Source organism: Ranitomeya variabilis, chromosome 1, assembly GCF_051348905.1.
Source record: "Ranitomeya variabilis isolate aRanVar5 chromosome 1, aRanVar5.hap1, whole genome shotgun sequence".
Lineage (NCBI taxonomy): Eukaryota > Metazoa > Chordata > Amphibia > Anura > Dendrobatidae > Ranitomeya > Ranitomeya variabilis.
Genome location: NC_135232.1, coordinates 262,763,597 through 262,788,673, shown reverse-complemented (window position 1 = coordinate 262,788,673; position 25,077 = coordinate 262,763,597). Strand labels below are relative to the sequence as shown.

The 25,077-nt window shown below is 48.1% G+C and overlaps 1 long non-coding RNA gene across 1 annotated transcript; it reads right to left on the bottom strand.

The window, feature by feature from the left end:
* Positions 1-1,353: 1,353 nt before the first annotated feature.
* Positions 1,354-24,992, bottom strand: LOC143793907 (uncharacterized). Its single transcript, XR_013220328.1, has 3 exons — positions 24,874-24,992; positions 11,234-11,357; positions 1,354-1,540 (listed from the first exon to the last, which is right to left on the bottom strand). It is a non-coding gene; the product is annotated as an uncharacterized LOC143793907 (long non-coding RNA).
* Between the last annotated feature and the right edge of the window lie 85 nt (positions 24,993-25,077).

Genomic DNA, 25,077 nt, shown 5'->3' with positions numbered 1-25,077 from the left:
TTCACCATTATTGTGTCATCGGTGTATGGTCCGTGTATCCGTTTTTACCATCAGTGTGTCATCAGTGTATGGTCCGTGTGTCCGTTTTCACCATCAGTGTGTCATCGGTGTATGGTCCATGTGTCCGTTTTCACCATTATTGTGTCATCGGTGTATGGTCCGTGTATCCGTTTTTACCATCAGTGTGTCATCCGTGTATGGTCCATGTGTCCGTTTTCACCATTATTGTGTCATCGGTGTATGGTCCGTGTATCCGTTTTTACCATCAGTGTGTCATCCGTGTATGGTCCCATGTGTCCGTTTTCACCATTATTGTGTCATCGGTGTATGGTCCGTGTGTCCGTTTTTACCATCAGTGTTTCATCAGAGTTTTTCATGGATGGATTATATATAAATTACAAAGCTTCTCCAATACTTTGCAATATTAAACACGTACAGCACACAGATGCCATCCATGTGCTGTACGTGTTTTTGACTGACCCATAACTTTTATTGGCCCTTGTCATCTGTAATACCAGAAAAAAAATTGGCAAGTTTCCTTGTGTTTTGCATGGACACACGATCCGTGAAAAAACATGGACATGTGACTAGCACCATAGATTATAATGGGTACGTGTTGGATCTGTGAAAAAACATGCATTCAAAACATACGTACAGCATGGAGGTGTGAATGAGGCCTTATGCTGCATTCACTTATCCATGTGTCACGGTCCTGGCACAGACTGTCTGTGGGGCTCAAAACCCGAACTTAACAGCCTCATCCATCCGTCTCACGGTTCAAACATGGACCATGATGCACAGACTGCTGGTTTCTGCCCCGAACCTGACAGCCTCATACATGTCTATGAGGCTGTCAAGTTTGACTCATGAGTACCACGGTCAGTGCGTGCCTGAACCGTGATACATGAATGAGGCTGTCAAGTTTGGGGTCAGTAGCCTCGCGGATCATGGATAGTCCGTGCATTATGGAATGTGCTCACACCATGACATGGATGTGTGACTGTGGTTGTTCATCTATATAAATTGGCACAGCATAATACTATACTTTTTTTTTGCGGAGGCTAGCAGCAACTTCTGGGAGATTCAGGAGCATGACCCTATAATGACTGCCGAGTAAGTTCCTTTAAATAAGTGGTAGGTAGTAAAAACAAACCCTTTTAATTAAATTTTACACAATATTATGAGCCAAGCATAAATGTGATTAATGTTGCCTTAGTTCAGTCTTATTATAGCGAAAGCAGCACATACTGCATCTAGTCTTAGAAATATGTCTAATGAAGACATTAGATGTCAGGCCTGATGGGTGTAATAAGCTAGCGAACACAATGTTTTAGGTTCATATAATTTGCAGCATTCATTATCTTGTGTTCTCACTCGCTCCCTCTGGGATAAGCTGAAGAAGACGATTTTCCATTATTCCATTCCTACTGTTTGAGGCATGTGTTTTCCACAACAGCTGCATCCCACATGTGCTTATGGAGAGCATGTCATCAGGAACGACATCTGTCCTGAGCACCGTTCTTTCCTGTCTGGAAACCACCTACACATTTACCACCATTATATAAAAAAGAGGAATATTATACTTCCCAACATACAAATTCCTAAAGAACATCTATCTATATAATCGTCTAAGGGTCACTTCCGTCTGTTTGTCTGACATGGAAATCCCGCGTCGCTGATTGGTCGCAGCTGGTCGGCCGCGACTAGTGTTGAGCATTCCGATACCGCAAGTATCGGGTATCGGCCGATACTTGCGGGTATCGGAATTCCGATACCGAGATCCGATACTTTTGTGGTATTGGGTATCAGTATCGAAACAACATTAATGTGTAAAAGAAAGAATTAAAATAAAAAATATTGCTATACTCACCTCTCCGACGCAGCCTGGACCTCACCGAGGGAACCGGCAGCGTTGTTTGCTTAAAATGCGCGCGTTTACTTCCTTCCGTGACGTCACGGCTTCTGATTGGTCGCGTGCCGCCCATGTGGCCGCGACGCGACCAATCACAGCAAGCCGTGACGTAATTTTCAGGTCCTCAATGCCTAATTCTAGGCATTGATGATTTTAAAATTACGTTCCGGCTTGTGATTGGTCGCGTCGCGGTCACATGGGCGACGCGACCAATCACAAGCCGTGACGTCACGGGAGGCAGGAAACGCGCGCATTTTAAAATTACGTCACGGCTTGTGATTGGTCGCGTGCCGCCCATGTGACCGCGACGCGACCAATCACAGCAAGCCGTGACGTAATTTCAGGTCCTCAATGCAGAATTAGGCATACAGGACCTGAAATTACGTCACGGCTTGCTGTGATTGGTCGCGTCGCGGTCACATGGGCGGCACGCAACCAATCACAAGCCGTGACGTAATTTTAAAATGCGCGCGTTTCCTGCCTCCCGTGACGTCACGGCTTGTGATTGGTCGCGTCGCCCATGTGACCGCGACGCGACCAATCACAAGCCGGAACGTAATTTTAAAATCATCAATGCCTAGAATTAGGCATTGAGGACCTGAAAATTACGTCACGGCTTGCTGTGATTGGTCGCGTCGCGGCAACATGGGCGGCACGCGACCAATCAGAAGCCGTGACGTCACGGAAGGAAGTAAACGCGCGCATTTTAAGCAAAGAACGCTGCCGGTTCCCTCGGTGAGGTCCAGGCTGCGTCGGAGAGGTGAGTATAGCAATATTTTTTATTTTAATTCTTTATTTTACACATTAATATGGATCCCAGGGCCTGAAGGAGAGTTTCCTCTCCTTCAGACCCTGGGAACCATCAGCGATACCGTCCGATACTTGAGTCCCATTGACTTGTATTGGTATCGGGTATCGGTATCGGATTAGATCCGATACTTTGCCGATATCGGCCGATACTTTCCGATACCGATACTTTCAAGTATCGGACGGTATCGCTCAACACTAGCCGCGACCAATCAGCGACGGGCACAGTCCGGCCGCGAATTCGCCCTTCCCTACTCCCCTCCAGTCAGTGCCCCCATTGCGGTTTAGCAGTCCATTAAACGGACAATAGTAAAAAGATCTAATGTTAAAAAAAAAAAAAAATCATTATATTCTCACCTTCCGGCGCCTTTCCCGCTCCTCACGATGCTCCGGTCCCAAGAATGCATTGCGGCAATGACCGGAGATGACGTAGCGGTCTCGCGTGTTATTGCTGCAATGCATTACTGGGAACAGAGCGTCGCGAGTAGCATCGCTAAACGCCTGGGCTGGATCCAGGGGCCGCCAGAAGGTGAGTATATAACTATTTTTTATTTTAATTCTTTTTTTTAACAGGGATATGGTGCCCACATTGCTATGTACTACGTGGGCTGTGTTAGATACTACGTGGGCTGTGTTATATACTGCATGGGCTGTGTTATATACTGCGTGGCCTGTGTTATATACTACGTCTCTGTGCTATATACTATGTGGGCTGTGCTATATACTACGTGGCTGTGCAAAATACTATGTGGCTGGGCAATATACTACGTGGCTGTGCTATATACTAAGTGGCTGTGTTATATACTACGTGGGCTGTGTTATATACTACGTGGGCTGTGTTATATACTACGTGGCTGTGCAATATACTACGTGGCTGTGCAATATGCTACGTGGCAGTGCGATATACTACCTGGCTGGGCAATATACTATGTGGCTAGGCAATATACTACGTGGCTGTGCTATATACTACGTGGCTGTGTTATATACTATGTGGCTGTGCTATATACTACGTGGGCTGTGCTATATACTACGTGGGCTGTGCTATATACTACGTGGGCTGTGTTATATACTGCGTGGGCTGTGCTATATACTACTATACATATTCTAGAATACCCGATGCGTTAGAATCGGGCCACCATCTAGTCTCTATATATAATTGTCTAAGGGTCTGTTTGTCTGTAACCGAAATCCGGCCGGCCTCGACCAATCAGCGTTCATAAATAAACTACATATGCAGCGCCCCCACTGCCGCAGGGCCGAGGGGTACCCGGTACCGGGCCTCTGAGTCTCTGCTCTGGGGTTGTCACGGTGGCTAGGCCCGGTCCGTGACCCTGCCGAGGGGCGTACGGTGATAGATATGTATGACGGATGATGGTGGTGAGGCTGTGGTGCGATGCAGTAAATAACGAGGACACCAGGTTGCAGTCTCTTTACCTCTTTACTGAAGATCTCTGGGTCCTCAGTCCGGAATCCGGATAACCAGGCTACGCAAGTCCGGCCGGTCCAATGGCACCTCCAGAGTTCTCTTAGCAGGTGGAAATCTGTGCCTTCCTTCTAGCGCTATGTGTTGCGGTCCTTCCCTGCTGTGCTTACAGAAAGTCCCCACAACTGTTGTGTCTGTTTCTTAAGTTCCCTCACAACTCGATTAGATGATGTTCTGCTAATCCTCCGTCCCTCCCTAGTGTTCTGGTTGGGACGGCACCCGTTTGACGGGTAGGCTCGGAGCTCTTCCGGGACCCTAGAGTCGCCCCTCTCCACAAGTTGCCCCCCAAGACTGCATAGGTGATTTAAGTTAGACAGCCCGCCTTAGACTGACTGCCCTGCCGCTGTTTAGAGTATTGCTTGAAGCTGGATGTTGAAATACCCTCTCGGCGTTCCGGCCACCGGTAGTGCGCCTCAGTAGGGTGTTGCTTCGGTCTTACAGCACGACCCCTACTGGTATTCTCCTATTGCTTGATCTCGTTTCTCACTCAGCACAATCTATCTCGCTTCTGGTCCTTTCTTGGGTACCGCCGCTATACTGAGCAGGCACGGTCCCGTTACGTTCGCTCAAGTTGCCAAGCCTCTGTCAGGATCCCACCCCTGACAGGGACCCTACCGAATCTTCTCCTGCAACACCCTCTGCCACAAGGTGTTGCCTGGTTCCAACCCAGTCAGCTTTCTGATCTAACTTCCTGCCTGACCCCCAGTTTACCCACTAAGGTGGGGAGTGGCCTAGTGAATAGAACCCTTAGCTCCCCCCGGAGGCCCGACTGTGAAATGTATTGGTGTCTGTGATACCTGATCAGATGAACTCCTTCAGTGCCATCAGACGCACCATAGCTCCCCTTAGTGGCGGAGCCACAGTACTGCAACGACCAGGACTCTGGGGCGCTGCACTCCCCCCTGGTTAAACACAGTACTCCGGGACTGAGAAGAAAACAACAATACAAGTTAGCAAAAAGACATACAGTTTTGTTGAGTGCAATAACAATAAGTATACTTAAACAGAGCTTCCCTTTATGGGAGGTGAGGACACTTGAACGTTACAAACATAGTTAAATGTCATAGCAACATGCTATAAATAACTTGCTTTTACCCAACCGGGTATTCTACTAAGTGCAAAATTGTTGAACAATAATTTAACATTGCCTTTAAGGACATACACTCTGAATCCACTAAAAACCTTCTTATAATCACATTATAAGGCAATTTAACTTTTTCATTCTCCTACTTTAAATCTGCAGGACCGCCTGTCCTAACGGCACCAGACCTTCTGCCTCTCCTTTCTGTTACAGGACCGCCCCGTTCAGCCCGGGCCTACTGCCTTTTCAACTACTATACACAGTATAGAGCATAACATTACTTTCAGTTTAAGAGTACTGAGCCATTTCTATATGGCTCCTAGGAGGACTCAGGGTTCACCTTCTATCCTCATTGTCTATCAACATTATCAGCATTTCTTTACAATTAACTAGTTGGATACATATAACTTTCTCATGTACACATTATCATCACTTTCTTTCATCAAACATTATTGCCACCTGTCTTAAAGCAATATCACCATTTAAGTGCAACAAATGAACATCCCCTTTAAGAGGGGACCAAGTCTGTATGAGGTAGCATAACTTCTCAAGCTACCAGTCCATACTCGGCAAAGGTTTCAGTGTGGTATCTTCACAAAGAGTCCTTTTTGAAGTAAAACCAGTAGGGAGCACCTTTAATAAGGTGCAAACTATTTACAAAAAGTTTGTATCATGCACTGTTCATGATTGCGGCAGTTCTGGAAACTTGTGCAAAACTTAGAAGAACAAACAAAACAATAGGGATCCCTTTAAGAGTTAACCCTGGACGGGTCTAGCAGCAAAACAGGAAACGAACAAACAGTTAAAGAACTATTTACAGGTACTGCAGTTTCTTACTCTTTTGATGCCGAGGGTGGTTCCCCACCCCTGGCTGAGGCAGCACCCATGCTGGTAGTTGGTCTCTCAGGCGCCATCAGATCAGCCGGTGTCTGGATTTGAAGGCTAATCCTGCTTGCGAGTTCAGTAGCCGCTACAAGGCGTACGGTGGTGATAGGAACAAGATCTGGCAAATCGGGATCAGTCTTGATCGGGGCAACAGGGGGCGCTCTCTCAGGTTCACACCGTCGAACGTTCCGGGCACACCACCCTTGTGCATTCCGATGACGGGTGTAAGTCACCTGATCCCCCCTTTGTAATGGGTCACCATCTCGACTGCAGCAGGGGGTTTTCACGTTGTAGCTAGTAACAAAGACATCAGTTGCTAGCCCCGGTTCCTGTATGGAGCCCCATCCCCTCTTCGGGTGGTAGGCCAGCACAGTTCCCCGCTTTACTACGTCTTTCCTGCCGGGCGCAGACTTCTTACGTTGTGTGTCAGGTTGTTCGGTCTCGTCTCGATCTTTCCAGTGTTGTATTAGACATTGCTTATACTGTTCCCAGGTAAGTACCGCAAGGGTGAGGCCATCCTCCCGGGTCCCATCCGGCCCGGTCCAGGGGGTGTCCCACCGGAGGATCACCCCGTCTAGGCCCACATCTATGGGTTCTCCCATCTTGGTTGGTAGCGGAGGCACTAGCTTCCCCATCGCGTTAGAGGTGAGGATGACCCGCTCCACCAAGAAGGAACGATCATTGCTGGGGTGAGGAGCGGTCACAGGAGCGGGATCGGTCAGGGGAGTAGGGATGCCGTCCATACCTGCGCCTGATGTGATTCCACCGATGTCGCTCCGGTCCGTTGACAAGGGCACTGGAATCGGCTGCAGCCCGGACCGCGGCTCCTCCAGAGTCACCTCTTGATGTAACTCCGCCCTCCATGGTTCCGTGGCTGGGATAGGTAGGCTCGGCTCCTCCACTGGCGGCTCCAAGGAGTTCAGGTCCCTCACCGGCGGTGGACGCGAGTCCGCTTCTGATGGGTGAGGGCAAGCCGGGATCACCTCGCCGTTGCTCGGGCACTTGCTGCTCATCGTCGCTGTCTGGCATTCGGCGGCAACGCATGCACCTGGCTCCGCCATTTGTCTGAGGTCGGGCTCCTCCTTCACCTCGTTCCCGCCGTTGCAAATCAGGGGGCGGTTCTCCTCTGCTGCTGGGCAGGTCGTCCTCTCGCAGCAGGAGTTGGAGGGGGCGGTCGCTACTTCTGGCGCCGCTTTGGTAGTCTCCTCCCATGGCACGCCCTTCTTCTTCCTCTGCGCTCCCTGTGACGCTGCAATGGCAGCAGTTTTGGCGCGAACTTTTGGCGGCAAGTGACAATCCACAGTCTTTGCAATAAAGTACAGTAAATCACAGTTCCAAGGCACACATGACCTGATTCTTCAGGCTTAAGTAGATCCTGTTCGTGACGCCAAGTTTTGCAGCGCCCCCACTGCCGCAGGGCCGAGGGGTACCCGGTACCGGGCCTCTGAGTCTCTGCTCTGGGGTTGTCACGGTGGCTAGGCCCGGTCCGTGACCCTGCCGAGGGGCGTACGGTGATAGATATGTATGACGGATGATGGTGGTGAGGCTGTGGTGCGATGCAGTAAATAACGAGGACACCAGGTTGCAGTCTCTTTACCTCTTTACTGAAGATCTCTGGGTCCTCAGTCCGGAATCCGGATAACCAGGCTACGCAAGTCCGGCCGGTCCAATGGCACCTCCAGAGTTCTCTTAGCAGGTGGAAATCTGTGCCTTCCTTCTAGCGCTATGTGTTGCGGTCCTTCCCTGCTGTGCTTACAGAAAGTCCCCACAACTGTTGTGTCTGTTTCTTAAGTTCCCTCACAGCTCGATTAGATGATGTTCTGCTAATCCTCCGTCCCTCCCTGGTGTTCTGGTTGGGACGGCACCCGTTTGACGGGTAGGCTCGGAGCTCTTCCGGGACCCTAGAGTCGCCCCTCTCCACAAGTTGCCCCCCAAGACTGCATAGGTGATTTAAGTTAGACAGCCCGCCTTAGACTGACTGCCCTGCCGCTGTTTAGAGTATTGCTTGAAGCTGGATGTTGAAATACCCTCTCGGCGTTCCGGCCACCGGTAGTGCACCTCAGTAGGGTGTTGCTTCGGTCTTACAGCACGACCCCTACTGGTATTCTCCTATTGCTTGATCTCGTTTCTCACTCAGCACAATCTATCTCGCTTCTGGTCCTTTCTTGGGTACCGCCGCTATACTGAGCAGGCACGGTCCCGTTACGTTCGCTCAAGTTGCCAAGCCTCTGTCAGGATCCCACCCCTGACAGGGACCCTACTGAATCTTCTCCTGCAACACCCTCTGCCACAAGGTGTTGCCTGGTTCCAACCCAGTCAGCTTTCTGATCTAACTTCCTGCCTGACCCCCAGTTTACCCACTAAGGTGGGGAGTGGCCTAGTGAATAGAACCCTTAGCTCCCCCCGGAGGCCTGACTGTGAAATGTATTGGAGTCTGTGATACCTGATCAGATGAACTCCTTCAGTGCCATCAGACGCACCATAGCTCCCCTTAGTGGCGGAGCCACAGTACTGCAACGACCAGGACTCTGGGGCGCTGCACATACATATACTAGAATGAGAATAACATGAAGGACAGTCTGTGAGGGAGAAAAATAACATGGAGGACAGTCTGTGAGGGAGAGAATAACATGGAGGACAGTCTGTGAGGGAGAGAATAACATGGATGACAGTCTGTAAGGGAGAAAATAACATGGAGGATAGTCTGTGAAGGAGAGAATAACATAGAGGACAGTTTGTGAGGGAGAGAATAACATGGAGGACAGTCTGTGAGGGAGAGAATAACATGGAGGACAGTGTGTGAGGGAGAGAATAACATGGAGGACAGTCTGTGAGGGAGAGAACAACATGGAGGACAGTGTGTAAGGGAGAGAATAAAAATGTTCCCCGTTTTTAAGTTTATCATATGGTAAAATAAATGGTGTCTTTGAAAACTATAAGTTATCCTGTAGAAAACAAGCTGTCATACAGCGATAGATGACTAATAAAGTTTTGACTCTTAAAATAAAGACAGGAGAAAAACAATGGCAGTGTGTCCAATGGGTTAAAACATAAATGTAAGCACCAATGTTTATATGAATACTAGATGGTTGCCCGATTCTAACGCATCCGGTATCTACTATATAATCGTCTAATTCTGTCTGTTTGTCTGTAACGGAAATCCTGCGTCACTGATTGGTCTCGCCAGCTGCCTGCGACAAATCAGTAACAGGCGCAGTCCGGCCGCGAATTGTCCCGGGATTTGAACCACGCTTCGCTGATTGGTCGTGCCCGGCCGGCCGCGACCAATCAGCGATATTGGCTCTGGATTTAAACCCTGCTGCGCTGATTGGTCACGCCCGTCCGGATGCGACCAATCAGCGATATTGGTGCGGGATTTAAACACCGCTTCAGGCCGGTTTCACACGTCAGTGGCTCCGGTACGTGAGGTGACAGTTTCCTCCCGTACCGGAGACACTGACACACGTAGACCCATAAAAATCAATGCATCTGTTCAGATGTCATTGATTTTGTGCGGACCGTGTGCGGACCGTGTCTCCGTGTGCCAAACACGGAGACATGTCAGTGTTCGTGGGAGCGCACGGATTACACGGACCCAATAGAGTCAATGGGTCCGTGTAAAACACGCACCTCACACGGACATTCTCCGTCTGGGGTCCGTGTGGCGTGCCGGAGACAGCGCTACAGTAAGCGCTGTCCCCCCCACATGGTGCTGAAGCCGCCATTCATATCTTCCCTGTAGCACCGTTTGCTACAGAGAAAATATGAATGATAGTGTTTAAAATAAAGATCCATGTGTCCGCCGCCCCCCCACCCCCTGTGCGCCCCCCCCGCTGGTCAGAAAATACTTATCCGGGTCCCCCGTCGGCAGTCGCTCCTTCCTGGTCTGGCCGCGCCTCCTACTGTATGCGGCCGATTACACTCATGAATATGTGGCTCCACCTCCAATAGGGGCGGAGCCGCCTATTCATGAGTGTAAATGAGCGGCCCCACGTGACCGCATACAGTAAGAGGCGGCCAGACCAGGAAGGAGCGACTGCCGACGGGGGATCCGGGTGAGTATTTTCTGACCAGCGGGGGGGGCGCACAGGGGGTGGGGGGGCGGCGGACACATGGATCTTTATTTTAAACACTATTCTTCATATTTTCCCTGCAGCAAACGTTGCTGCAGGGATGATATGAATCGCAGCTTCAGCACCATGCAGAGTGGGTACCACACGCTCCGTGTGGTACCCACTCGCCATACGGGCGGCACACGTGTGCCGCAGGTATGGCCTCCGTGAGTTCCCAGGCACACGGACACGGATAACTCCGGTACCGATTTATTCCGGTACCGGAATTATCTGGACGTGTGGGTCAGCCCTCACTGATTGGTCGCGCCCGGCTGGCCGCGACCAATCAGCGACATGCGCAGTCCAGCTGCAAAATGGCACGGGATTTGAACCACGCTTCGCTGATTGGCCGCGCCGGGCTGGACACGACCAATCAGCGATTTTGGCTCGAGATTTAAACCCCGCTGCGCTGATTAGTCATGCCCGGCCGGCGGCGACCAATCAGTGATATTGGCGCAGGATTTAAACACCGCTTCACTGATAATGTATATATTTTACCCGGAAAATCCTGTGTATTCATTGCATTATTCTTAAATCTTCATAAATAAACTTACACTATGGCTGGTCCGAACAACAAAAGCAATTGTTACCATTCACCTCTCGTGTCTCCCTTTTTCCTATAGATTGTAAGCTTGCGACAGGGCCCTCACTCCTCTTTGTATCTATTTTGAACTGTGATTTTGTTATGCTGTAATGTCTATTGTCTGTACAAATCCCTTCTATAATTTGTAAATCGCTGCGGAATATGTTGGCGCTATATAAGTAAACTTATTTTTATTATTATTTATTACATACATATTCTAGAATACCCGATGCGTTAGAATCAGGCCACCATCTAGTTATTTATAAATGTCCATCTGGTGTCAGCAGTCTGATAAACATAAGCCTGACACATCTGGGCCTTCAGCTTCCAATGTCACATTTCAACAACTATCAGTCAAGAAAATACTTACAAGTTTCTGTTTATAGTAGACAGGACGCTGTGATGGATCCCAAATGTAACGCTGATGGACTTCTTTGAATTTAATGGAGAACATCCAGGATAGTACTGCAGACTGGCCTATCCTTGTCTCACAACTGTTGGAAAAGCCACAGGAACGCTAAATGTAGACTCTCAACACAACAAAAAACAAAGCCTAAAGGTGCCCATGATTACCCAATCATATAATATGTATAGAGAAGTCCCAATGTTCTCCCTACAGCAAATGTAGTCCTGAGGTTCTCCTTACTGCGAAAAGACTGGTCAGGCATAATGGATTTTAACATGCTCAATCCTTTTGTTTTCACCAGTCTTCAGTCCATAACTATGTAATGCGTTTGGCCAGCTTACAACAAAGCACATGAATAATACTGCGTAAACAAGCCTCGAAATTGACTTCTTTTCAAGAACAGCCAATTTTTCAGAAAATATCAAAAGAAGAAATAGAGATGACAGTTCAAACACTGTAACCCTTCCAACCCATGTACTGATGTCCTAAAGCTGTATTCAGACTCTACCGGATGTGTTGTGTCATTATGTATGACCCTTCGGGATGACTTCATGTTGACTATCTCCATGTGTTCATAGAATATTTGATGGTTCACCATTTCAGGAAATTGTTAGTTAATATCTAGCTGGTAGATGAATTCTGGGGGTGGAGGGTGAATACCGCAAGGCTTATGAAGATGGAGATAGGAGGCATAAATTGTTATTGAGCAGAATGAAAGCCGAGACTCCAGTTTTCCATGCAAGCATTATGTGTGAGGCACGGGGTAGATAAGAGACCTATAGACCAGCTAACCACAGAGGGCCTATAGATGGAGGCTGGGAGCAATTCCAGCAGCAAGCTCTATTTTAAGAAGCTGATGTCACAGCTCAGCCCCAGGAAGATGTCAGCAGCGGGTGAGTCAGTGCAATTGATTCAGCTGCTGGAAAGAGACTGGATGCAAAGCAGGAGAGCTGCTGGGGATCTGATACCGAGTCATAAGAGAGGGCGAGATGGGGACAGGGAGATCTGTCCAACTTGGAGCAGCAACTCCTACATTCCAGATCCAAAAGTGAAAACGAAGCGTACGGTTCCCGTGTCGTCACCATTACAAATAGCTTATTCAGTAACGGGGTCATTTTCATACAGTAGATGATGTCACTGTGTACCAGAGCTTGTTATTTCACGGTACAGGGAGCGGCTGCCAGCTACGTGACGGCAGAGAGCCAAGATACTTAGCAGGCTTATGTACAAAATAGCTAGAACTGATATTTGTAAACCCGGTCGTGTCCCAGTACTGAGAGAAGCATTATGTTATCATATCATGATCTGGAAACATTGCAGAAATGTTTTTACCATGCACACTTTTTATACCATGACTAATTATTTCTAAGGCTGTGTGCACATGTTGCATTTTTGCCAAGTTTTTATCATGTTTTTTTTTTCCATGCGGATTTGTCACAAAACCTGAACTGTTTCCTGAGGCCAGCAAAGTGATTGACAATCCTGAAGTCTCATGCACACTTGCAGATTTGGCGGATATTCAAGTCTGCATCATATCAGTTCTTCCAGCATTTTTTTTTTTACCCATTGACTTCAATGAAGTTAGTAAAACACACAGGTGTTAAAAAAGATTGCATATTTGCTCCAAAAAAACACACGGGTGTTAATAAAAGGAAAACCGTGATGTCACCAGGAGGAAGAGGAAACGTTTTTGTGCAAACCATTTAGATCTTTGTGTATAGGTGCATGTATATACAGGTGCATCTCACAAAATGTAGAATATCATCAAAAGTTAATTTATTTCAGTTCTTCAATACAAAAAGTGAAACTCACATATTATATAGAGTCATTACAGAGTGATCTATTTCAAGTGTTTATTTCTGTTAATGTTGACGATTATGGCTTACAGCCAATGAAAACCCCAAAGTCATTATCTCAGTAAATTAGTATTATTAACAAAAAACACCAGCAAAGGCCCCAAATATTGTGCCCATCTTGCGTTTCTGGTGACAAGCACCCGGTGTCTTTCGTGTGGCACTAAAGGGTGTTTAGCCTGGTTTAAACCTAATACATAATAATGAAAAAAGACGTGGGGTCCCCTCTCCTTTTTTTTTTAATAATCAGCAAAGGTAAAGCAGACAGCTGCAAGCTGATATTATCAGTTTGGGAAGGTCAATGGATATTGGTAGATATTGGGCCCTTCCCAGCCTAAAAATACCAGCCCTCAGCCACCCCAAATGAGATGCACCTATTTTGACGCCTTGCCCGGCTCCTTCAGATTGCCCTGGAGCAGTCACAATCGGCATAATGGTTGCTGGGCTTGATGTCAGCTGTAATTTGTCAAAAATCACAGCTGCCATCAATGCCTGTGGTTAGTAATGGAGAGGTGTCTATCAGACACCCCCCATTAATGACCCAGTAATCAAAGATAAAAACACAAAAATACTTTATTTGAAAAAACACTCCCTACACTCTCCCTGGTTCACCAAAAAGGAGTCACGCTGCCCAGCACCTTGGGCCCACCAGAGAAAATCATTCTTGGGGCCCACTATGTAGCTACATAGAAATAGATACAAGACCTCCAATTGTGTGGTAAAAAGCACTAATATCAGGGTATAGTATAAGGTATATGTAGCGCCCCCACCGCCGCAGGGCCGAGGGGTACCCGGTACCGGGCCTACGAGTCTCTGCTTCTGGGGGTCTCTTTACCTCTTTACTGGAGATCTCTGAGTCCTCAGTCCAGAATATGGTTCACCAGGCTGCGCAAGTCCGGACGGTCCAATGGCACCTTCAGAGTTCACTTCACAGGTGGAAATCGGTTCCTTCCTTCTTAGCGCTATGTGTTGTAGTCCTTCCCTGCTATGCTTACGGAAAGTACCCCACAACCGTTGTGTCTGTTTCTTAAGTTCCCTCACAACTCGATTAAATGATGTTCTTCTAATCTTCCGTCCCTTCCTGATGTTACAGTTAGAACGGCACCCGTTTGTCGGATAGGCCTGGAGTTCTTCCGGGACCCTAGAGACGCCCCTCTCCCGCAATTGCCTCCCAAGACTTCATAGGTGATATGTGTTAGACAGCCCGCCTTAAACTGACTGTCCTGCCGCTGTTTAGAGTATTGCTTGAAGCTGGTTATTGTAATACTCCCTCGGCGTTCCGGCCACCGGTAGTGCGCCTCAGTAGGATGTTGCTCCGGTCTTACAGCACAACCCCTACTGGTATTCTCCTATTGCTTGATCTCGTTTCTCACTCAGCACAATCTATCTCGCTTCTAGTCCTTTCTTGGGTCCCGCCGCTTCCCGGAGCTGGCGCGGACCCGTTACGTTCTTTCAATGCCAAGCCTCTGTCAGGATCCCACCCCTGACAGAGACCCTACTGTCTCTTCCTCCACAACACCCTCTGCCACTAGGTGTTGCTTCGTCCAATCCAGTCAGCTTTCTGATCTAACTTCCTGCCTGACCCCCAGTTTACCCACTATGGTGGGGAGTGGCCTAATGAATAGCACCCTTAGCTCCCCCCGGAGGCCCAGCTGTGAAATGTATTGGTGTATGTGATACCTGATCTGATGAACTCCTTCAGTGCCATCGGACGCACCGTAGCTCCCCATAGTGGCGGAGCCACAGTACTGCAACGACCAGGACTCTGGGGCGCTGCACTCCCCCCTGGTTAAACACAGTACTCCGGGACTGGGAAGAAAACAACAATACAAGTTAGCAAAAAGACATACAATTTTGTTGAGTGCAATAACAATAAGCATATTTGAACAGAGCTTCCCTTTATGGGAGGTGAGGACACTTGAACGTTACAAACATGGTAAAATATCATAGCAACATGCTATAATTAACTTTTCTTACCCAACCGGGTATTCTACTAAGTGCAAAAATTGTTGAACAATAATTTAACTTTGCCTTTAAGGACATACACTCTGAATCCACTAAAGACCTTCCTATAATCACATTATAAGGTATTTTAACTTTTTCATTCTCCTTCTTTAAATCTGCAGGACCGCCTGTCCTATCGGCACCAGACCTACTGCCTCTCCTTTCAGTTACAGGACCGCCCCGTTCAGCCAGGGCCTACTGCCTTTTCAACTACTATACACAGTATAGAACATAACATTACTTTCAGTTTTAGAGCACTGAGCCATCTCTTCTTGACTCCTATGAGAACTCAGGGTTTACCTTCTATCCCCATTAACTATCCATCAGCATTATCAAAAACATTTTCTATCGAACATTAGCCTTCTCATTATCTTTCTGTCTACTATGCATGCTGGACACCACGTCTATCTCTACGGGTCCACTGCATCCTTCTTCTATCTTTCACCTTTTTCTTCTCAGAGCACATTATCAATATTTCTTCACATTTAACCAGTTAAACACATATAACTTTTCTCATATAAACATTATCATCATTTCCTTTGGTCAAGACATCATTGCTACTCATCTTAAGCAATATTACTATCGAAGCGTGACAAATGAACATCCCCTTTAAGAGGGGATCAAGTCTTTCTGAGGTAGTTCGTCTTTTCAGACTACCAGTCCATGCTCAGCAAAGGTTCCAGTGCGGTATCTTCGCAAAGAGTCCTTCTTTAAGTATTACCAGCAGGGAGCTCCTTTAAGAAGGTGCAAACTATTTACAAGCAGTTTGTATCATGCACTGTTCATGATTCAGCAGTTTTTATAACATTGTGGAACAAAAAGCAAAAATGAAAGTGAAAGCAAAAATAAAAAGCAATAGGGATCCCGGGTAAACAAAGGGATCCCTTTAAGAGTTAACCCAGGACGGGTTTTAGCAGCAAAACAGCAAGGAAATAAACAGTTAACTATTTACAGTTTCAGGTTTCCGAGGCTTAGTTGGACGGCTTCCAGGGCTGCACCTGGCACTTAACCCTTCTCGGCCTGGGAAAAGTGAGGTCCAGGGTTACACCCAGTGCTGGACAAACGCCGTTAATCCGTCTTTCATGTATGGTTAAATCATGCGCAGCGATGGAGGTCTGCGCAGCTTGAGTAGGGGCATTTGTTGCAGCAGAGGTAGAGGCTGCTGCAAGATCAGTCACTGGAACGGGGTCAGCAGCTGTGGCACCAGCAGTCACGGGAGTGGTGTCAGTCATCAGGGCAGGGTCGTCCTTCATACCTGCTTCAGATGCGGTCCCTCCGGTGCCGGTCTGCTCCGTCTCCGCTGGGGTCTGGAACGCTGGTTGCGGGACCTTGTGCTGCGGCGTTGTCATCTCTGCTCGCAGCATACCCCTTCCCGGCAGCGCCTTGCTTTCCAGCTTCGGAGCGCTGGGACTTCTTTCCTGCTCCGGACCAGATGAGGCTGCCGACAGATGTCCGGTGAGGCTCCTGATGATGGCCTTCTTCCACCCGGCCTCGGTGCTCAGCTGCGTCCGCCGGGGTCGGTCGCCGAGCTCGTCCACTCCGGCCTGCAGGAATTCAGCATCAGCGGTGGAGGCCTGGTTGCGGTGCCCCTCCGGGTAGCTGGGGCAGTCCTCGGCTCCGACCCCACGCTCCGGCTCTGGGTGGCTCGCCACGGCGTCCTCCATGTCTCTGACTTCTTCTTCCTGGTCCTTTTCCCGCTCTCTCCTTCGTGGGCGGTTTCGTTTTCTCTGTCTCTGCCCACCATTGAGGATCAGGAGGCGGATCTCGGCTGCTGACGGACACGTCCTCAAGGGGCCGAGATATTTAGACTGGGCGGCCATTGTCTTTCGCGCTCTTCAGCTTGTTCACGCCCACTTCCACGCCCTTCTTCTTCTCCTGCGCTCTCCTTAGCGCTGTAATGGCGGCGGTTTTGGCGCGAACTTTTGGCGGCAAGTGACAATCCACAGTCTTTGCAATAAAGCACAGTCCAAGCACAGTAAATCACAGTTCCAAGGCACACATGACCTGATTCTTCAGGCTTAAGTAGATCCTGTTCGTGACGCCAAGTTGTAGCGCCCCCACCGCCGCAGGGCCGAGGGGTACCCGGTACCGGGCCTACGAGTCTCTGCTTCTGGGGGTTGTCACGGCGGCTAGGCCCCGGTCCGTGACCCTGCCGTGGGGCGCACAGTAAATAATAGGTGTGGATGTTGGTGGTGCAGTTGTGGGGTGCAGGTCACGGTAAATAACGAGGACACCAGGTTGCAGTCTCTTTACCTCTTTACTGGAGATCTCTGAGTCCTCAGTCCAGAATATGGTTCACCAGGCTGCGCAAGTCCGGCCGGTCCAATGGCACCTTCAGAGTTCACTTCACAGGTGGAAATCGGTGCCTTCCTTCTTAGCGCTATGTGTTGTAGTCCTTCCCTGCTATGCTTACGGAAAGTACCCCACAACCGTTGTGTCTGTTTCTTAAGTTCCCTCACAACTCGATTAAATGATGTTCTTCTAATCTTCCGTCCCTTCCTGATGTTACAGTTAGAACGGCACCCGTTTGTCGGATAGGCCTGGAGTTCTTCCGGGACCCTAGAGACGCCCCTCTCCCGCAATTGCCTCCCAAGACTTCATAGGTGATATGTGTTAGACAGCCCGCCTTAAACTGACTGTCCTGCCGCTGTTTAGAGTATTGCTTGAAGCTGGTTATTGTAATACTCCCTCGGCGTTCCGGCCACCGGTAGTGCGCCTCAGTAGGATGTTGCTCCGGTCTTACAGCACGACCCCTACTGGTATTCTCCTATTGCTTGATCTCGTTTCTCACTCAGCACAATCTATCTCGCTTCTAGTCCTTTCTTGGGTCCCGCCGCTTCCCGGAGCTGGCGCGGACCCGTTACGTTCTTTCAATGCCAAGCCTCTGTCAGGATCCCACCCCTGACAGAGACCCTACTGTCTCTTCCTCCACAACACCCTCTGCCACTAGGTGTTGCTTCGTCCAATCCAGTCAGCTTTCTGATCTAACTTCCTGCCTGACCCCCAGTTTACCCACTATGGTGGGGAGTGGCCTAATGAATAGCACCCTTAGCTCCCCCCGGAGGCCCAGCTGTGAAATGTATTGGTGTCTGTGATACCTGATCCGATGAACTCCTTCAGTGCCATCGGACGCACCGTAGCTCCCCATAGTGGCGAAGCCACAGTACTGCAACGACCAGGACTCTGGGGCGCTGCATATATTCATAAAGAGAAACAAGAGTTCTTTTGGGTATGAAAAGATAAAAGACAAAAGTTTATTGAAAATTCACATTACATATAAATAACAACAGTATAAAAAGAAAGAGAGACCCAGTAAAGTGACACATGCGCAAACAGGATAACAGGGCAACCAGAAGCCTCCAACAACTTAGGCCCCTTAGTGCCTAGTAGTCTAATCAAATGTAAGGTGCACGTGCAACAGAGTACGGCACAGGTATCAAGGTATCTCAAAGAAAGAAAGCGGTCTGTTGTGGACGCGAAACGCGCGTCGGGGGGCTCTTCTTACACCCGGCCCCGGAATCTCTCCAACTTCTACCCGTGGTAAGTGCTGGCTGGCCCCATATGATATTGTTTTGTTACTCTATTCACTATATACTCTTTTCCCTTCTGGGGTAATCGCATATATATGGTCTGTGCCAGCCTACCTGTGCCGTACTCTGTTGCACGTGCACCTTACATTTGATTAGACTACTAGGCACTAAGGGGCCTAAGTTGTTGGAGGCTTCTGGTTGCCCTGTTATCCTGTTTGCGCATGTGTCACTTTACTGGGTCTCTCTTTCTTTTTATACTGTTGTTATTTATATGTAATGTGAATTTTCAATAAACTTTTGTCTTTTATCTTTTCATACCCAAAATAACTCTTGTTTCTCTTTATGAATATGTTGCTCTGAGTGGGTACATTTCTTCCTTGTATGGGCTAACGTTAGCCTACCAGGTGGATGCAAGTATGCTAAAGAGGTTTTTCTGGCTTATAGTATAAGGTAGTTCACGTCTTAATTATGTAGCAAGTGTTGGGGTAGCCCCCTCACAGAATATAATGTAGCCCCCTCATAAAATATAATACGGTCCCCTCTCATAGAATATAAGGCAGCACTCCACAAAATATAACGCAACCCCCTCAGGTAAGGCGCAGTCCCCACCATAGAATATAATGTAGCACCCCCATAGGGTATAATGCAGCCCCCCTCATATAGTATAATGCAACCCACCACAGAATATAATGTAGTCCCCTGAGAGAATGCAGTTCCACCATAGAATATAATGCAGCCCCCCATAGAGTATACTGTAGCCCCCTCATATAGTATGATGTAGCCCCCATAATATAATGTAGTCTCCTGAGAGAATAATGCAGCCCCACCACAGAATATAATGCAGCCCCCATAGAGTATACTGTAACCCCTCATATAGTATGATGTAGCCCCCCATAATATAACGTAGTACCGTGAGTATAATGCAGTCCCCCCACAGAATATAATGTAGCCCCCCAGGGCCGTATTTAGAGTTTCTGCTGCCCTAGGCACTTTTAGTGCTGCCTCCCCCTTTGGTGAGTATGACACTATCGGCAGTGACTTTGGCAAGAATCGCTGATGTGAAAGTTGCCTTTTGCAGCAGATCCGGCAGTTTTTCTGCATCTGCTGCGTAACGGATCACTTACGGCAACACTGCGTTCGGCCTCATTCATTCCCTATGGGATTTGCGGCACTTGCCGTGATCTGGCAAATGTGGTACCATACCTCCTAACTTTTGAAGGAGGGAAGGAGGTACAAAGTTTGCGGCGCGCATAGTGCGCCGTGGCAAATTTTAGGCCACGCCTCTGACCACACCCATTTCACAACTAGTCACACCCATATCCACGTCCCAACCACAGCCATTTAGCACTGCTGATCACACTGTTTCATATACAATAATTATAAACAAAAAAAAATATGGCCACACAGTGCTCCATACTGTATAATGGCCACACATGATACTCAATAATGTATAACGGCCACCACACATGATGCTCCATACTGTATAATGGCCACACACAGTTCTCCATACTGTATAATGGCCGTACACAGTTCTCCATACTGTATAATGGCCACACATGATGCTCAATACTGTATAATGGCCACACATGATGCTCCATAGTCTATAATGGCCACACATGATGCTCCATAATGTATAATGGCCACACAGTGCTCCATACTGTATAATGGCCACACATAGTGCTCCATACTGTATAATGGCCTCACATAGTGCTCCATACTGTATAATGATCCCACATGATGCTCAATACTGTATAATGGCCACAAATGATGCTCCATACTGTATAACGGCCACACATGATGCTCCATACTGTATAATGTCCATTGGCCACACATGATGCTCCATACTGTATAACGGCCACACATGATGCTCCATACTGTATAACGGCCACACATGATGCTCCATACTGTATAATGGCCACACATGATGCTCAATACTGTATAATGACCCCCCTCCTGTATGCATGGCTCATCTCCCTTCCATCCCATATGCATGGCTCATATCCCCCCCCGTATGCATGGCTCATATTCCCCCTCCTGTATGCATGGCTCATATTCCCCCCCTGTATGCATGGCTCATATTCCCCCCCTGTATGCATGGCTCATATTCCCCCTGTATGCATGGCTCGTATCCCCCCCTCGTATGCATGGCTCATATTCCCCCCCGTATGCTTGGCTCATATTCCCCCCCTCCTGTATGCATGGCTCATATTCCCCCCCCCCTCCTGTATGCATGGCTCATATTCCCCCTCCTGTATGCATGGCTCATATTCCCCCTCCTGTATGCATGGCTCATATCCCCCCCTGTGTGCATGGCTCATATTCCCCCTCTGTATGCATGGCTCATATCCCCCCCTGTATGCATGGCTCATATCCCCCCTCCTGTATGCATGGCTCATCCCCCCCTGTATGCATGGCTCATATCCCCCCTGTATGCATGGCTCATATTCCCCCTTCTGTATGCATGGCTCATATTCCCCCCTGTATGAATGGCTTACCTCTCCACCCCCCCCGTATGCATGGCTTACCTCTCCAACCCCCCCCCCCCCGCTCCCGCTCCTATCTTGAATGGCGCACCGGCTTATGTCCTCCTTCATCCCCCCATCCCCCCGTCCCTCATACTCACCTGTCACACACCGCGCCGACATCCCTCTGGCTCTGTCCCGACTCCCGGTGCTGCACCTTCTTCCTGCTTGAGCAGTCAGGTGATATACCGCTCATTAAGGTCATGAATATGCACATATTCATGACCTTAATGAGCGGTACCATGTGACCGCTCATTCAGGACGAGCTGCAGACGCTGAGACAGGCATCGCTGGAGCAGGGTGAGTATCGTCTTCAAGGAGGGTGGGTGGGAGGCGGGCGGGCGGCCGGGGGGGGGGGGGCCCTGGAGCAGTGGGGGCTCTAGGCAGCTGCTGGCCAGTATGCCAGCAGGTGTCAGTGCCTGGGCCCACCGGAGAATCCTCCGGTTCTCCGGTGGGCCAGTCCGAGCCTGACGCTGCCCTCTGTTAGACCCGGTAACGCTGATGAATGGTATAATAATGGGGGGTCCCCATGCCATTTTTTTAAATTACGGTATTTATTAGGTTAAAGAAAGCTAAACACCCTTTTGGGCCGCATGAAAAACACAAAGGGTGAAAGTTTATTATATATAGGGGGCTTGTACATTATATATCTGCAGGATATCTGTTTATTCTGAGGGTTCTGGCTGTAAATGTACTATTCTCGGCTGATTAAATTTTTTTTTTTTCCTTTGAGATGTGTATGTAAAAATCGGAGGGCATACACAAGGTCTGTGCGATTTCTTTCTCACACCCATTGACTTGCATTGGCAAGTCTCGTCTGATATACGCAGCCAATTGCAGCATGCTCCGATTTTTTTCCTGACGCTGATTAGACTCGAGAAGAAATACGCATATGAACACTGCCTCACTGAATAAGAATGGTTAGAGCATAATGTGATGTTTTCTCATGTTGTACTTGAGTCGCCCCACGGGCTAGGGGTTACTCGGTACCGGGTCCGGTGTTCACAGGGGGATGTCACGGTGGCTGCGACCCGGTCCGTGGCCCTGGGCACACATGTAAAAGGGAAAGGTCTTTAAAGGGAAGAAAGTTTATGTTTGTGACGTCACCTGTGGTGTTCGGTCAGTGAGGACCAACGCTGCTTTAAGGGGTCCTCTGGGGTGATGTTATGGCAGCTAGATGGTATAACTTCCCACAGGTGAAGTGTATCCCCAGGGCTCCCGGTGTGTAGATAGAAGAAGGTGAATGGCGCAGTAAAGAACGAGGACACAGGTTTGCAGTCTCTTTACCTTGTTTACTGTTGGTTTCAGCAGCCACAGTCCAGAGCACCAGATCACAGAGCAGGTAGGGACCGGCCGGTTTGGAGGCAAGTCCAGAGTCCCCTTGTCCAGGTGGAAATCAATAGCCTTCCCTTGCGCTGTAGTGGTGTAGTCCCTAACTGCTAAGCCTCACGTAAGGTCGTCCTCACAGATGTTGTGTTTCTCTCTCTCTGTTCCCCGTGTAGGATAGAACAAATCCCGTATGACTGGTGACCTGAGCCTGTTTATAGGGTCTCTTAGATAACCTGTCTCTGTGGGGTGTCACCGTGCCTCCTGGGTGTAGGTGCGGACAGGTAATGTGCAATTAGCTGTCCTGCCGGTCTATGAAGTAAGGCGTAGAGGTCCTTACTACCTTGGTGTTCCGGCTACCGGTTATCTGCGTCTCAGAAGGAGGCAGCCTGCTCGGGGCTGGTCCCCTTCTGGTATCCTCTCCTGTGCTTTGCTTTCCTGCACGCTCACTGCAACGTATTTGGATTTCTATGTGTCTCTTTCTGGGAGCTGCAGCTCTTAGGGCATGCACAGCTCCGTGAACCCTCTATCCTCCTCAGACGGCTGTCTGGAACTTTCTAACTCTCCCTACAGACTACCAGATATATATATATATATATATATATATATATATATATATATATATATATAGGGAGTCACCTAGTAAATAGGATCAAAAGCTCCCCCTGGTGGCCTGAAGTGTGAATATGTTGCATGCTTTTGGTACCTGGCGACAGTTATCCTTCCTTGCCTCCAAACGTAACATCACTCTCCCTGTGAGGAAAGCGACATTACTGTGACAACCAGGACCCTGGGGCGCCACATACTCCTCCGTATTATATGCCAGCGTGTGCGAGCCCTAAAGGTAAGCCAAGCCTTATTCTGGTTTCTTGGCAGGTGGAATCAACATATAGACAACAGTACAAGAATAGTTAGTTTTACGCCGTTCCTCGTGCGATATAAGTGATTAGGCGACTTTATTCTTCGGAACGGTGCGATTACAGCGATACCAGATTTATATAGACACAGAATGAACAAAAAACAGCAATTCAGTACAGTAACTGTTTTTATCTTTTTTTTACGTTGGTTCACTGCTGAGACCGATTTGTTTGCCGGGTCAGTACGATTACAGCGATACCAGATTTATATATTTTTTTATGTTTTGCTGCTTTTACAGACAAATTTAATTTGTTTTTGCGTCACCACCATATTCTGAGAACTGTAACTTTTTAATTTTTTTCCCAAATGAGCCATATTAGGGCTTTTTTTTTTTTTGCGGGACGATTTGGCTTTTCATTCAATTTTGTGTGTCAGTATGATGATAAAATTACGTTTTTAGTTTGTTTTTATTATTTTTTTATAGTATTTGCCGTACGGAATAAATAACTTGCCAGTTTTATAAATCAGGACGTTCTGGACCCGGCGATACCAATTATGTGTACTTTGCTTTGTTTGTATATCTTTGTTTTATCACAAACGCTGCACTTGGAGTGTGGATCCTTTCCACCAATTTCTCTGAAGAGCTCAAAAAGCACCAGTCTGACACTGACTTTTATTAAAGGGAATCTGTCAGTAGGTTTTAGCTATGTAATCTGAGACAGGCATGATGTAAGGGCTTAGAGCGTGATTCCAGTGATGTGTCATTTACTGAGTTGTGTGCTGCTGTTTTCAATAAGATCAGTGTTTTATCAGCAGGAGATTATCACTACAGGACTAGGTGTCTCATAACTCTTAGTCAACTGTTCTGCGCAACTCTAGCCCCCACCACTAATTAGCAGCTTTCTGCCTATATACAGTGTACACAGAAAGCTGTCAATCAGTGCTGTGGGCGGAGTTATACAGGGCTCAGTATTCATAGTATTGCTAGAGCTGTGGCAGAGAAAATAGGGATTGTATCGAAATCACAGCATGCAGACAAGTAAGTGACACATCGCTGGAATCAGGGTCTCTGCCCCTACATCATGCTGCTCTCAGGTTACATAGCAAAAAACCTGGTGAGAGATTCCCTTTAAAATGGATTAATAGGTTTTCAAGTAGGTGTTTTAGCAAACGCAAACTCCTCTCATATCACATAATTTGTCCTAATAAACGTACTTTTGCTCCATTGTGGTCTGAAGCAGTGGCGTACCAAGGGGAGGAGAGGGAGACAGGGACCTTGTCCTGAATGTAGCTGGCAGGGGGCATAATTGGGCTGTCTGATGCGGCTTTTCTAGTTGTCTCTTGCATTTTGTCGACCCCCCAGTGAGATAACGTGATACATGGCTATGTTAATAAAGTATTGTACCATCTGACAAGTTAGGGGTTACTACATCTGTATTTATTTTAGGAGCATTAATTATAAAGTTAAGCACTGTCACATGTCAAATACTAACAGCATGTAATATACTCACTATCAGGATTCAGCACTATGTGGGCCACTTCTAGTAGTCATCACACGATGACTCATATGCGTTTTCATTCTTACGGCCATCTAGCTTCTCTTCTTGCTTCTTTCAGTGATGCAGGGGCTGTCAAGTATCAATGAAAATTTGCTGCTAACAAAGTTTTTTGTTGACTATTGAGAGAATAAGGGTGTAGTCAGACTGCCATTTTAC